The 13,799-nt window shown below is 32.4% G+C and overlaps 1 protein-coding gene across 5 annotated transcripts in view; it reads left to right on the top strand.

Annotated features, from left to right (window-relative positions):
* The window catches only part of ZEB1 (zinc finger E-box binding homeobox 1), a 150,563-nt gene that overhangs the window by 81,777 nt on the left and 54,987 nt on the right, over positions 1 to 13,799 (top strand). The window lies entirely within an intron of this gene.

Here is a 13,799-nt window from a genome sequence, read left to right as displayed (position 1 = left end):
TCATGGTAAGTTTATTCTTTTCAGCGTTATTTGTGTTTTTATCTTTTTGTCTCTTTTCTCCTTCAGTAGTTTACAGTACCACTCCTTTACCTAAAAATAGCCAAAACTACTTGTGAGATTAGAGGTTTACTTAATCATTTGATCTAAATTATTTTTTCATTCTGGATCTTGAAATCATCATCAGAGAGTTGAGTATTTTAGTTAATTAGTGGGTTGTCACATTCATAAGTCAACAATGCTAAGCATTCTTTGTTCAACAAAATTCATATTAAATATACTGCAGTGTATTCCTTGCTTCTTTTACTATATAGATGTTTACTTAAAAATTTAGATGTATAGGAATGCTGGCAAATAGAAATTTCTAATTCTTACTATTTCTTGCTTGTTGATGTTTCTATATGAATTGCACATATTTTATAGCTCATATTATGGAGATACAATATGTATATCTGGGTTCCTCACTCTTAACAACTGGAATGATACTTTACATATAGTAGATTTTCATAAATACTTAAGCCATTCTGTCAAAAAATTTATTGAACATCTTCTATATACCAGAACATAGGACTTTTAGGACTGCAGCCACGAAGAAACAGTTTTGCACTTAGCCTGCCTATAGGATAGAGAAAGGTAGACAACCTAAAACTAAATTCTGTAATAGATTAAATACACAGTAATATGTTTTGCCTAGTCCATTCCAGGAATGCCAAGCAAACTTTTACAGTAAAAGCAAAGAGAGAATTAAAAAAAATCTTAGTTCCTGATGATTCTCTTCAGCCCCCTCAAACTCCAAATGAACTATATAATCAAATTAGCAGTGTCTTCTTGTTATACACATAAACAGCTATAAAACAGATCTCCAACATTTCCTCCCTCCAAGTTCAGTACTTTTGCATATAGAAAGCTTGGAGCCATCTCTGAAAGGAAGGGATGGCAAGAGGCAAACTTGGAATAAGAGTATCTCTGGAATTGCTGCATGAGCAGTTAAAGGAAGGCCCCATGTTAAAAAGAGAACAAGATGAGTTGAAGAAAGTAGTTCTTCAAAGCCAGAGGGCACTGGTAAAGAGATGGCCTATAGGTGGTTTCAGAAGTAAACAGGATCCATAACATAAAGGGCTTCAACAGGCACAGGCCATGTTAAGAAGAGCCATTCTCATGAGGGCAGCAGGAAGTCTTTGAAAGGTTTTATGCTAAGGAAAAATGACATGAACTTGTTTTCTTAAATTATTTTAAAATAATTTTAGATCCTTTAAATCAGTGATTTAAAACTGTTTTCCTAGCATGCAATTCTTAGGAATTTAAAAATTTTATACATTAACTGGATATTTTTAAAAAGGTAAAATTTAAGTGATGTTTAATGTTTATCTTGTTACATTTTATGGTGGGTGATACTTAATGTGGGCAAGGATGTTGTCTGGGTTACTTGCCTCTGCACTACAACAAGGTTAAGAACTGTATTTTAGAGCAGCATTATCCGTTATCTTACTAGTTAGGTTCTGTAGGCCTAACTGGAGGCAGCAAGAACTTTCAGTTTTGTGTTTGGTAATCTCATAGGCCTTTACCTTTGTTTTTTTGAAAAATATGTATTAAGTATTCTTAGTATTGGTTATTTTTCTGTAAGCAAAACACATACAGCCCTTGACCTACCTGCGCTTCCTATGCAAGGAAAAAGACAGATATTTAAAAATAATGATGCAATATAACTACAAGCTATATGGTAAGTGTTGTGTAGATGGGTATTTATATTTAGCAGTCTTGGAAGAAGTGGCATGGAAGTAGAGATTTAAGCTGAGATCTAAAGGATGTGTAGAAGGTAGGGGAAAAAAGAATGTTGCTTGTAGGGGGAATAACATGCATGAATGTTTTGAGTAACAAGAGATTAAAACTTCAGGAGGAGGAGGCAGAGGCCAGATTATAGAAAACCAAGCTAAGGACTTTAAACTTTTATCTTAAATATAATGATAAATCATGACAAAGGTTTTGAACAGCCAGGAAAATGAAATAAGATGATTAGTCTAAAATATATTTTCCTGGCTGGTGTGTGGAAATTGGCTAAAAGAACAGGTAGGATGCAGTTTTAAGGCTACTGCGGAATCTTATTGTAGTATTTGGCATACAGACATTCAGTAGGTCCTTATGGATTGGTTGGATGCTGACTCTACCACTGTTCCTGTTGTGGCATTTGCAAAACAAACAAAATTGTATGTCAAAAAGAGCAGTGCTAATGTGTACTAACTTTTCCTCATAAAATTTCATGTATTTTGAACTCCTTCTTTACTTTGAACATTGTAAAAGTCCTTCATTCATTCATTCATTCAAACATTTGAGTATTTAAAGTGTGCATGTGTTGGCTAGGAGGTGTTGATATAGCTTCAGTGAAAAAGCAAGCACCGTATCTACCTTCAAGTGCTAGTCTCATTAAGTCGAAGCAAAGTCTTCTGTTTTTAATTTAAGAATAACTTTGCTAGGATGAGGGGGTTTTGTCTTTCCTTTTTCTGAAATGAGTATCTTTTTTTTTCTGATTGATTTGCTCATTAAAAATGAGCGAAGGAAAAAAACAAAAACTTAGCTATTATTAACCTGTTAATTTTTTTTTTTTCATTTCCAGAAACCCAGCCCCAGAATACATTCCAGAGAAAGCTTACCCTTTCTCTTTGTTCTCTCCTGGCTTATCGGACTCACATAGATGTTGTAACTGCCATAATATAACTTAACGTATATACAAGGTTGCCTACAGACCTACTTGTGTAAAGATAGATATATCTACTTATGTACTGAATCCTTGCTGATAGATGCTGATTTATTTATTTTCTTCATCACAGTTCCTGACATACTATAAATGTTCAATAAATACTTGAACAAATGAATTAATCATTGCACCAGTCCAAACCATAGTATTTCCAACCAGATTGACCTCAAGTGACCTGACCTGATTTCATTAGATACAGATATTGACCTTGATGAACATAATTTTACTTTGATCTGTAGGTATATATTTTAATTACTGGCATTCTTTCTGTTGGTGATTTGGTTCCTATAACCTAAAGTTCTCTGCTTTTCTTTTTCCCCATTGACCAGTATGTTTTAAAGTATTTAGGCCAGTTTTCCAAGAAGAGGTTATGTTTGACACAGCATATTTTTTTTTCTTAAAGCTCAGTGAGACACTCCAGAATGTATAGGAAAGGCAAAAGGCTTAGCAGAGGTGCAGTAATAACGGAGTCTTCATTATGATTCTTCACATTTGAGTGAACTTATAAGGTGAAGAAATTTAAGAACTGTCATCCCTACATCTTTAGGTTTGAGATAATGAACCAAAAATATCCTTTAAAATCCTTATATTGGAATTATAGCAAACTGAAAAACTTCTATCAGTAAAAAAATTATCAATAAAACAAAAAAGATAACCCTGTTAATGGGAGAAAATAGTTGTACGTCATACATCTAAATCGGAAAATATAAGAGGCACTTTTCCTGTCTGCCTGTGACTGTGAAGGTGTTTCTTTTCACAAACCTTTTCCCTTTATAAAGCAGCAGCAGTTGCAGTTCTCAAGACTGCCCACCTGTGACTATGCAGGTGCTTTTCCTTCTTCTTTCTTCTTTTCCTAATAAACCTGGCCTTTTAAAAATGTTATTTAGGGCCCTTCCAGCCAGTACAAGTTAAAGTATAGCACTATGAAGCTGTCTGCAGTTGCTGCAGCATGAGTTTGATCCCCAGCCAGGGAACTGACCCAAATGGCATGGCAGACCTCTCTTGCCTTGCCCACTGATCCCCTCAGCAGTGTATTTCAGTCAATATGCCTGTTCTGCTCCCCACTCTGTAGTGAGTCCTCTCACCCTCTGCACCTCTGGCCTACACCCTAGTTCTTGTATGCATAAATAAATCTTTTTTAAAAATGTTATTCATACACACACACACACACATGCATACATATATAAGGCTCTCATGCATCTCAACAGAAATAAAAGTCTAATAAAAAATGGGCAAAAGAGTGCAAAAGATATTTCTCCAAAGAAGATATATTGATGGCCAGTGGAAACATGAAAAAAGTGCTCATTATCACTTACTATCAGGGAAATACAAAATCAAACCACAATGAGATTCCTCCTCACACCTTTGAGAATGGCTCATAGCAAAAGGCGAGAGACAACAAGTGTTGTTAAGAATGTAAAGTGAAAGGAATCCTTGTCTGCTGTTGGTGGGAAACAGATGGAGATTCTCAGAGTATTAACAATAGGTCTACCATGTGACCCAGCAATTGCACTCCTAGGTATCTACCCAAAGATTGTAAAGACATTAATGTATGCATTCCTATATTCATGGCAGCCCTGTTTACAATGGCTAGGCTACAGAAACAACCTAACCGCCCTAGGGCAGAGGAGTGGATAGGAGAGAGAAAGAATATGTGTCAGAGGAGTGGACAGAAGAGAGAAGAATGTGAGTGTGTGCATACACAATGGAATACTACTCAGCTGTTAAAAAAAGATGAAATATTGCCAGATGTGACAACATGGATATAACTGGAGAGTATAATGCTAAGTGAAATATATCAGGATAGAGAAATACTGGATAGTTTCCCTTATATGTGGAATATAGAGAAATAAAACCGTGTCAGATAGACACTGATTGTGAAGCTGAGGCAACAAAAGGAGATATGTGGCTGAATGAAAGTATAACAGGGAAGGGGTCCAATGGAGCCTGATAGAGGATTATTGGGGTTTTAGCGGTGTGTGTGGGGAAACATGTAAATATATATTTATAGAGCTTTCACCCTGTAACTCCTAAAACAAATACAATGATATAAACCAACTTCTAAATACAATTGGAGGAGGAAAAATAAAATTCCTATGTTGGGAAGGGTACAGTATATTCTTAAGATTACTTTAAAGTTCTATAATACTTTATAGACTACTAAAATGACTAATTTTATAAATATAAGATGATATCTTTAGACTATCATCTCCACTGAAGATTTTTCTATGTTGTTGAAAAGCAGCATTTAAGGTAGTACAGTGGTAGCATTAGAAATAACTTCCCTACTAGAAATGTACTTTTTTTAATACTAGTAATCTATGAAATATTTGTGATTACCATAAGAGTCTAGAATTTACTAATTTCAGATTTTTTTTTAATATGGGCAGAAATCAATTTCCTAGTTTTCTTTATTGTCAGCTGGTTTTTATTGGTACTTAACCTTTTTGAAGATACTTGACCAATTACAATTAACTAAAACCTTTTTGTTAGTAAAGAACCTTTTGTTGACTGAAAACAATGTACAAGGTGACCTTTTGTTGAGTAAAAAATAATACATGCTAATAGTTTTAAAACCAGGTGTAAAAGATAAATTTTTCAATAAAAATTGAGAGTGCATGTGATTGTGAAACATATTAATATTGTACATGTTTTTCCAACTTCATTTCTGTTTTCAGATTATTCATATAACAAAGGTGTATACAGTAGGTTTACTCCCTAAAGCTTGTGTTAGTTTACAATATAAATGCATAAAGATTAATGTTTAAGGAAAGAGTAGTTGGGATCTAATTTACCTCTCCCCCAGTTTCCCTTATACACTTTTCCTTTCATTGTGACTTTGTATAAAATGGTTTCATGTAAATTGGTAGGGTGTAATATTTTCTTTTTATTTATTATACCATAAATAGTGCTTAAAGTGATAGTAACTTGAATGAGATTTAGTGGGTGCAGTGAATTTTTTTTAAGTTCTTGTGTTTAAGTGGCACTGCAATTTAATTGCTCCTTTGAATTATCAGAGTATATACTTGACATAATGAAAGATTATGCTAGCTTTTTAAATGTTGAACAGTTGAGCAATAAACAGTTTTGTTATGTGTTAGAATTTGAATTCTTCATGCACAAAAATATTTACTACCTTCTTTGTTTCATTTAAGAATGACCTTATTTAAAAATGTATGAGGCTGTTTATAATCAACTCTGTGGCAATGATTAAAGAGGTGTTAATAATACGTTATTGGAACTTGACAGCTCCTTGGTTTACTAAACTAATATTAGGACATTTATGCTGCTCTGATATACCTCATTTTCTTATGGTGGGAATTTGTCTTTTGACGTGTGTGATTATGTAATATACTCTGTAAGTCTTTCTCTTTAAAATATTTTTTACTTCAGATAACATTATTTTATTGATTTTTGTTTTAAACCTTCAGTCTAATGAATCACCATTTTGTATTTAGTAATAATAACCTCAGTATAGGTTATCAATCAAATAATATTGACATAAGATTAAACCTTAGGCTCACTACCACTGGCTTTCTATCTAAATTCCTGTAAGATAAGTGTAATTATTTTTTCATCTTTTAATGGGGAAAAAACTTCCCTTTAGACGATTTGAAAATGTCTGATAGATTAACATTCAGCAGTTATTACTTTGGGAGAAATATTAGTACTAATATTGCACCTAAGTTATCTCTTATCAGCCAGGAGATTAAATTGTGTTAGGTTTCTTAAAAGAATGGGATTACTGTGCATAAACTAAGAGGGTAATTATGCTTAGTAAAATAAACCAGGCAGAGAAAGTTACACTGTATGATTTTATTTCATATGTGATATAAAGAGAAAACAAATAGATGAACTAAATAAAACCAAAACAAAGTCTGAAGAACCCCTTTTAGACTGTAAGACCAATGAGTGGCTACCAAAAGGGAAGGATGAGGGGAGAGTGGGTAAGTCACAATAAAGGGAATATGGTAAAGGGTAGAATTGGACTTTTAAGAATGGACTTAATGTAGCGTACATCCATGTTAATTTTCATTAGTGCACATCTGAAACATATAGTATAATGCAGTGTTACTTTAATAGTAAACGTAATCAAAGAGGGGAAAAGTAACTGAGATCGGCAAAACTATAGCAAAGAAAGTCAAACCTCATAGAAAACAAAAATTAAAAAGATAATAAAAATTTATTATGTATATACCCCCAGTAAATCTGAGAAATTCTTTAATCTAAAAAGCAACTCCAAATAAGTCAATTTCTTAACACATAAAAATTCCTCTACCAAATAATGCATTATTTGACCCACTTTCCTCAGCTGTGGTTATAGCCTCCCACAAAATTTGAATTACGTGAATTGTACACATTTTTAAGATTTTTAAACTGGCTTAAAAATTATTTTTTCACCTTTCTTTTCCTATGTTTTGTTTTACAAATCTGAAGAATTATTGTGTAGCAGCCAGCTTGTTTTTTGATGATACTTAAGAACATACTTTTGTAGAACTAAACATCTCACTGCATTTTGAAAAGTTAAAATACAGATGTTTAGCAAAAATGAAATGAAGGTATTAGAATTGTATGTACATATGAACAACCCAAAAGTTTTGTGACAATTAAATACATTTATTGAATGTATTAGTGTACTCAAGGCACCTGGAATACAATTTATATTTAGTTCTGTAGTACCTGCATTCCATGGTATTTTGAAGAAAACTCCAGAAACCTCTTTTTAATCCTTATTTTACTAATTCTCTGTGTGAGTTTGCATAGTTTGCTTAACTTAGCTAAGTATCAAGTACCTTTCCCTTAAAAGCTGATGGTATCAACTCTACCAGTTCACAGCATTATCCTGAGAATATTTTGATTAAAATGCTTTGTAAGTTGTAAATTGCAGTAGAGCTGTAAAGTTTGGTGATCCTGTTTTACTCCTTGTCAACTTGAAGATTGAATTTGAGTATATTTCATGTGGCATAGAGAAACTGTGACTCCCACTATGGGTGATTAGGATGATAATTTTCTTAGTTAAGAGATAATTTGGGAATAACAGAATAGTTTAAGGAGCTCCCTTTGGATCTTCACTGACTAGCTTATTTTGACCTCCTGAAACACTTTTTCTTGGAAAATAGTTTTATGCTTGCAGCTTCACCCCAAAGTCTCTAGATTACAAGGATATACTGATTATAGAGTCAACATATGTTTGTAACCACGGTATAGTACATAGAACCCCCCGTTAGTTAGGTTCTACAGCCAGGGTAGTCCTGTGATCTGACTGTTCTTAGTGAACAAGCTGAGAACACCATATCCTGTTTGTGAGTAATTGGATGGTTGCTGGGAAATTCTAGTGTCAGATTATATAGTTCCTTCTGCAAGAGAATTTCTAGTTTTGAGTATTTATGTACCTTTTCCCCGGATAAATACATCTTTTAGGTGAGTCTCTTTGAGCAAAATATTAAAATTATGTAATTAGAAATATCCTTAGTTATGTCTATGATTATGCTTTGAATGGCACATTCCCTTGCTTTGGATAGAAGACACATCTGAAGTACACACACGGGGCTGTAGTCTTTCTGTATAACTGAGGAACTAGCATACCTACACCTATGAATATACAAAAGACATTTCTGGGAGGGGAAGAATTTCTTAATTAGCCTCTTATCTAAATTGTGAGGAACAGGAAAATAATATTTGCATCTTTATATTCTCTAATACTGTTCTATTCTCTTTACAAAATGTGCCAAAATATATGAGTTTATAAAACAGATGTGCATATAGATATATACAATCTTCTGAATTCTGTTAAATCTCAAGGGCATATGCATTATGACTAAGGGTATGAGCTCTGAAATAAAATCATGGGTATAAATGCTAAATCACTTACTAAAGAATTTGAGTGGATGTGTTGGAAAATTTTCCTTATGTCTGATTGCCGTATTTTCACTCATAATTGGCATATTAATAAAAAAATTTGTAATTTCAGAAGCCAGTGCAATCCTAGACTTAATACAAAAAGGGTATGGAGAACAGGTGAATGAACATATTGACTCATGTAACTGAAAGTGTTAAGGAGTGATGACTTCAGATAGTACTGATTGAGAGGCTTAAATTATATCATTAGTAATTCATCTTAGTCTCTCAGTTTCTCTCTCTTCATATAAACAATACTTACATGAAGAGAGATATCTCATATGATTCTTAAGATTATGTTTCTTATATTCATAGGATTAAATTGCATGTGATTTTGAAGTATGAATCTTAATTTTCTTAAGATGCTGTTGGAAATTTACTACTAAATAGTTTAGGTATAAATTGCCAGAATGAATCAAAGTGAAATGCACATAAATATATTTGTATGGGCTGTTTAGGGTCATTTAATTAATCACTTGTATAATTTACTGTGCCAAGGACTTTACATAAATTCTCTAACTCTATCCCAAAAAGAACTTTAAGAAGTTATTATTGCATGTTATGTGTAGGAAAAAAAAAAACTCAGAAAGCTATATTTGCATTAGGACAGTCAGCTATTGAATGTTTGGAACATAATTTTAATTCGGCTCAGTAAGATTCATATGTCTCTATAAGAGTTATTAGGTTGTACCTTATGCTTTCGATTAATAAATTCCATTACTATGCTATCCAATTAGTATCTTTTAATATAGCATTTTAGAATTCTTCTGCCTACTAGTATGACCTTCACTTACTAAAAATTGTGTCCAATTTTGTAATTATTTAGTCATGACTTTTAACAAAATTTTATAACTTTTGCCATGTAAAATTTTATAAACCAATTAGAGCCATAAAAATGTTTTTCTTCTTAAAATATTTCTACATTGCAGCTGTAATTTAAAAATTTTAACCCTAACTACAAATTAATATTAAGTAGAAAATAAGTTGGTACTTAATACTTACATCATTTATATGAAAAATAAAGTTGTTTATGAAAAAATGTTAACTCTTATTTAGATCACTGCCTTTTTAGTTATAAAAGTATTATTTAGGATGAATTTAAATAGCAAAACAAAATGTAAAACAAATTTCAGAAGCTAGAGTAAAGTTTATAGTTTATAAGAGTTCCTTCATAAAATAGCACTTAGTGTTTATTTTTATTGAAGATATAAATTCCTATAATTCAACTTATGGTACACATTCTTTTGTATGATGTATACTGATTTTGTAAGTGCCAAATCAGTACCTATTCTATGTGATATTGTACAAATAGCATATAGTTTTATGTTTTTTTTCCTTCTCTCACCAAAAAAAGAAAAAAAAAGATTCTTTTTCTGAAAAGAATCTGGAGGTGGTGATACAAAGTCCTAAATTGGCAGAGGACTTTTGTACACATACAGGCAGCGAGTTCTATGTTGATATCTTGGTTATTGATCAAAAGTCCACATATTGCTCCAATTATTTTACTTCATATAGGTATGGTCTTTCTGCCAAGGAGAATTGTCTTAAACTAAATTGAAAATAAGCATCAGTTTGTTTTTTGTTTTTGTTTTTGCGTCCCAGAGGACTTTGAAATTATTTTGAAATATAAAAATCTGGAAAATGTAGTCAAATTTATTTAAAATGGTAATTTTAGCAAGCTTTTACAAATTCCATTCACTACTCTTACTAGGATGCAAAGAATGGTCAAATCAAAATAATAGGTGCTAAAATTTAAAAAGATTAGGAACCTATAAAAATATGCAAGATATAAAATTATATGTAAACTACATGTGATGTCTTTCATCAAAAGAAAATTTAATCATGTCATTGCTTATAGATTTAATGTAACTTTTCAAACATGGCTTGCAGCCACATAACAGAAATTTTAGATGAACCTGAAATTAGTTCCTGATTATCACCTATAAGATTTAATTAGTATAACCAATCTCTTAAGAGGAAAGGTCATCTTTAAGTCCTTATATTAAAATAGAAGTGAAATAGCATAACCATTAAATTGACGGTGTGCTAAAGTAATTTATTATAAACACATAAGAAAGAAAAATGGAGACCCATTGTTTATAATTTTGCACAGTAATATGTTGAAATGTGAAAGATAATGAATGAAATCACATGATGCCTATCTTATGTAAAATTTTCAAAATATATGTATTGAATTATATTCAGTTCAAGGGGCATGTTATTCAATTTATTCATCTCTAATAATGTGTACTAAGGGATGTTCTGATTTTTAATACCATGTCACATATTTAACATTACTGTATATACACACAATGATACAGAATATCAGACTAACAACAACCTTATTAAACAGCATGATTCTCAATTTTTTTAATCTCATGATCCCTTTACATTCTTAAGTGTTTGAAGAGCTCTAAAGTGTTTTTGATTATGTGAATTATGTTTTTCAATATTTACTGTATTCAAAACTTAAACAAAGATATTTTAATTACTTAATGATATTAACTATAATAAAGATAATTGGGTTCTGATATCTACGTTAACATCCAGTCCTTTTTGTAAATTGACTGGGATAAAGTATTTAAATTTAGTCTCACTACTACAAAGCATAGTAACTAAAACAGTATGGTATTGGAACAAAAATGGACACACATTCAAATGAAAATCCAGAAATAAAGTCACACATATATAGACAACTATTCTATGACAAAGGCACAAAGAAAATGCAAAGAAACAAGGATAGTGTGTTCAATAAATGGTGCTGGGAAAACTGGACCCCCACATGCAAAAGAATAAAGCTAGATGTCTGCCTCAAACCTTGCCCAAAATCTAACTCAAAGTGGATAAAGAGTTGACCATAAGACCTGAAATCATAAAATATATAGAAGAAAAATAGGTGAAACAATCACTGACATACATCTCAAAAACATCTTTAAAGATTCATCCCTGGAGCACAGAAAGTGAAGGAAATGATAAACAGCTGGAATTACATAAAACTAAAAGGCTCTGTACAGCAAAAGATAGAATGACCAAAACAAAGAGATATCTTACTGGTTGGTAGAAACTATTTGCATTCCATACAACTGATAAAGGACTGATTTCAAAAAGCTACAAAGAACTCACACAACTGAACAAAGCAAACAATATAGTCAAAAAATGGGTAGAAGAGCTAAAAAGTCACTTCTCCAACAAGGAAATGCAAATGGACAATAGGTATATGATCAAAATGTTGAACATCACTTATAATCAGGGAAATGCAAATCAAAACCACAATAAGATACTACTTCACACCAATGAAAATAGCACATATTAAAAAAAAAAAAAAAACTGGCAACAGCAAATGCTGGCATGGAGAAAAGGGAACTCTTACACTGCTGTTAGGAATTCAAACTGGCCCAACCACTATGGAAGGCTGTGTGGAGATTCCTCAAATTACTAAAAAAAAATGGAGCTACAATGTCACCTAGCAATTCCACTCCTAGGAATCTACCCAAAGGACCAAAAACATTAATTCAAAAGGAAACCTGCACTCTGTTTATTGCAGCACTATTTACAATAGCTAAAACATGGAAACAATCTAAATGTCCAAAAATAGATGATTGGATAAATGGTATCTATACAGTGATATCTATACAGTGAAATACTATTCAGCAATTTAAAAAGATAAAAACTTATGCCACTTGTAGCAACAGGGATGGAACTGAAAGGGATTATGCTCAGTGAAATAAGTCAGAAGGGGAAAGTAGAATATCAGATGGTTTCACTTACAGGAGAAATATAGGGGAACCAAATAAAGGGTCAGGACAAAAAAGACAAAACTAGTAGGCAACTATAAATCAGACACACTTAGAAGGGGGGTAGGGCAGAGAAAGGGGTTCAAATGGTCAGGAAGAGCACAAGAAACTATGGTGATGGGTCACAGGTGATTTGGTAGTAGGAATTTTTTTACTGGGACTACATCTGAAAGGGAAAATCAAACATTGTACAAAAGTGAACAGTGATGTAAAGTATATATGAATATTTTTTTAAAAACAAAGCTAATCTCACATAGGTAGTAGGAATTAGCCTTTTCAAAATTCATCAAGTAGCAGATGTTGAGGTATAGCTGCAGTGTGGAATATGAAACAATGTAATGAATTTTGTAGTGTGTGGCCTTTCCTGAATCAACTCATAAATTTCCTATATTAGCTATTGGGAATATGTTAGTTATCTGAGTTGTATACAGCTTCTAAATGTTGACATTTTCAACATGTTTCAAAAGAACATTAAATAACAAGAATTTTGAAATGAGAGGCTTTTTGAGTAGTAAAAGTTAATATATTTTTCAAAATTCTAATTTATACCTGAAAACTCAGATTGTATCATCAGCAATTCTGGTCTTCAGTTTTCCTTGAATTTACAGGCTTACCTGGTATCTGTTTTTAAAAATGTCTGCCAAAATCTTAAGTCAGGGGGAAAATCATTGTTCTTCTTTCAGGTAAAATTGGCATACCAAAAAAAAAAAAGCCAGTTCAGCTACCAACTTAAGTAATTGTACCTTTGGTTACCCAGCAAAAGTGTTTATGTATGCATCCCATTTTATCATAGGAAGTAGGAAAAAGATGTGTATTATGGAGGTCAAGATTTAATTAAGTAATTTTTATTACTTTATTAGAGATGTTATATGAAAGTGACAGTTTTCTCAAAAGATTAAAAATAGATCTCCATGTGATCTAGCAAAATAATGCAAAAATACTAATTCAAATGGAAATATGAATGCCTGTGTTTATTGCAGCCCTATTTACAGTAGCCAACTTAGGAAAGCAATCTAAGTGCCCAAGGACAGAGGAATAGATACATGCATGCACACTCAGAGAGGAATATTACTTAGCAGCTAAAAAATTAATTTTTGCTGTTTGGAACAACATGGATGGAACTGGAAGGTATTACACTAAGCATTATAAGCCAGAAGAGGAAAGACAAGTACTGATTGGTTCTGCTCATATGTGGAATATAGAGAAACAAAAAATAAGAGATAAAAAACAAACTTTAGAGGCCCTCCCTGGTGGCACAGAGGGTTAAAGCACCGCACTGAGACTCTAAAAGCCACTTCCTTATGAGTTCGATTCCCGCCTGCCCCGGAGGTTACCACATGGCGTGGCAGACCTCTCCT

This window comes from Condylura cristata, unplaced genomic scaffold (assembly GCF_000260355.1).
Source record: "Condylura cristata isolate star-nosed mole 26May11 unplaced genomic scaffold, ConCri1.0 scaffold00030, whole genome shotgun sequence".
NCBI classification, from domain to species: domain Eukaryota; kingdom Metazoa; phylum Chordata; class Mammalia; order Eulipotyphla; family Talpidae; genus Condylura; species Condylura cristata.
This window is presented reverse-complemented; position numbering and strand designations above follow the sequence as displayed.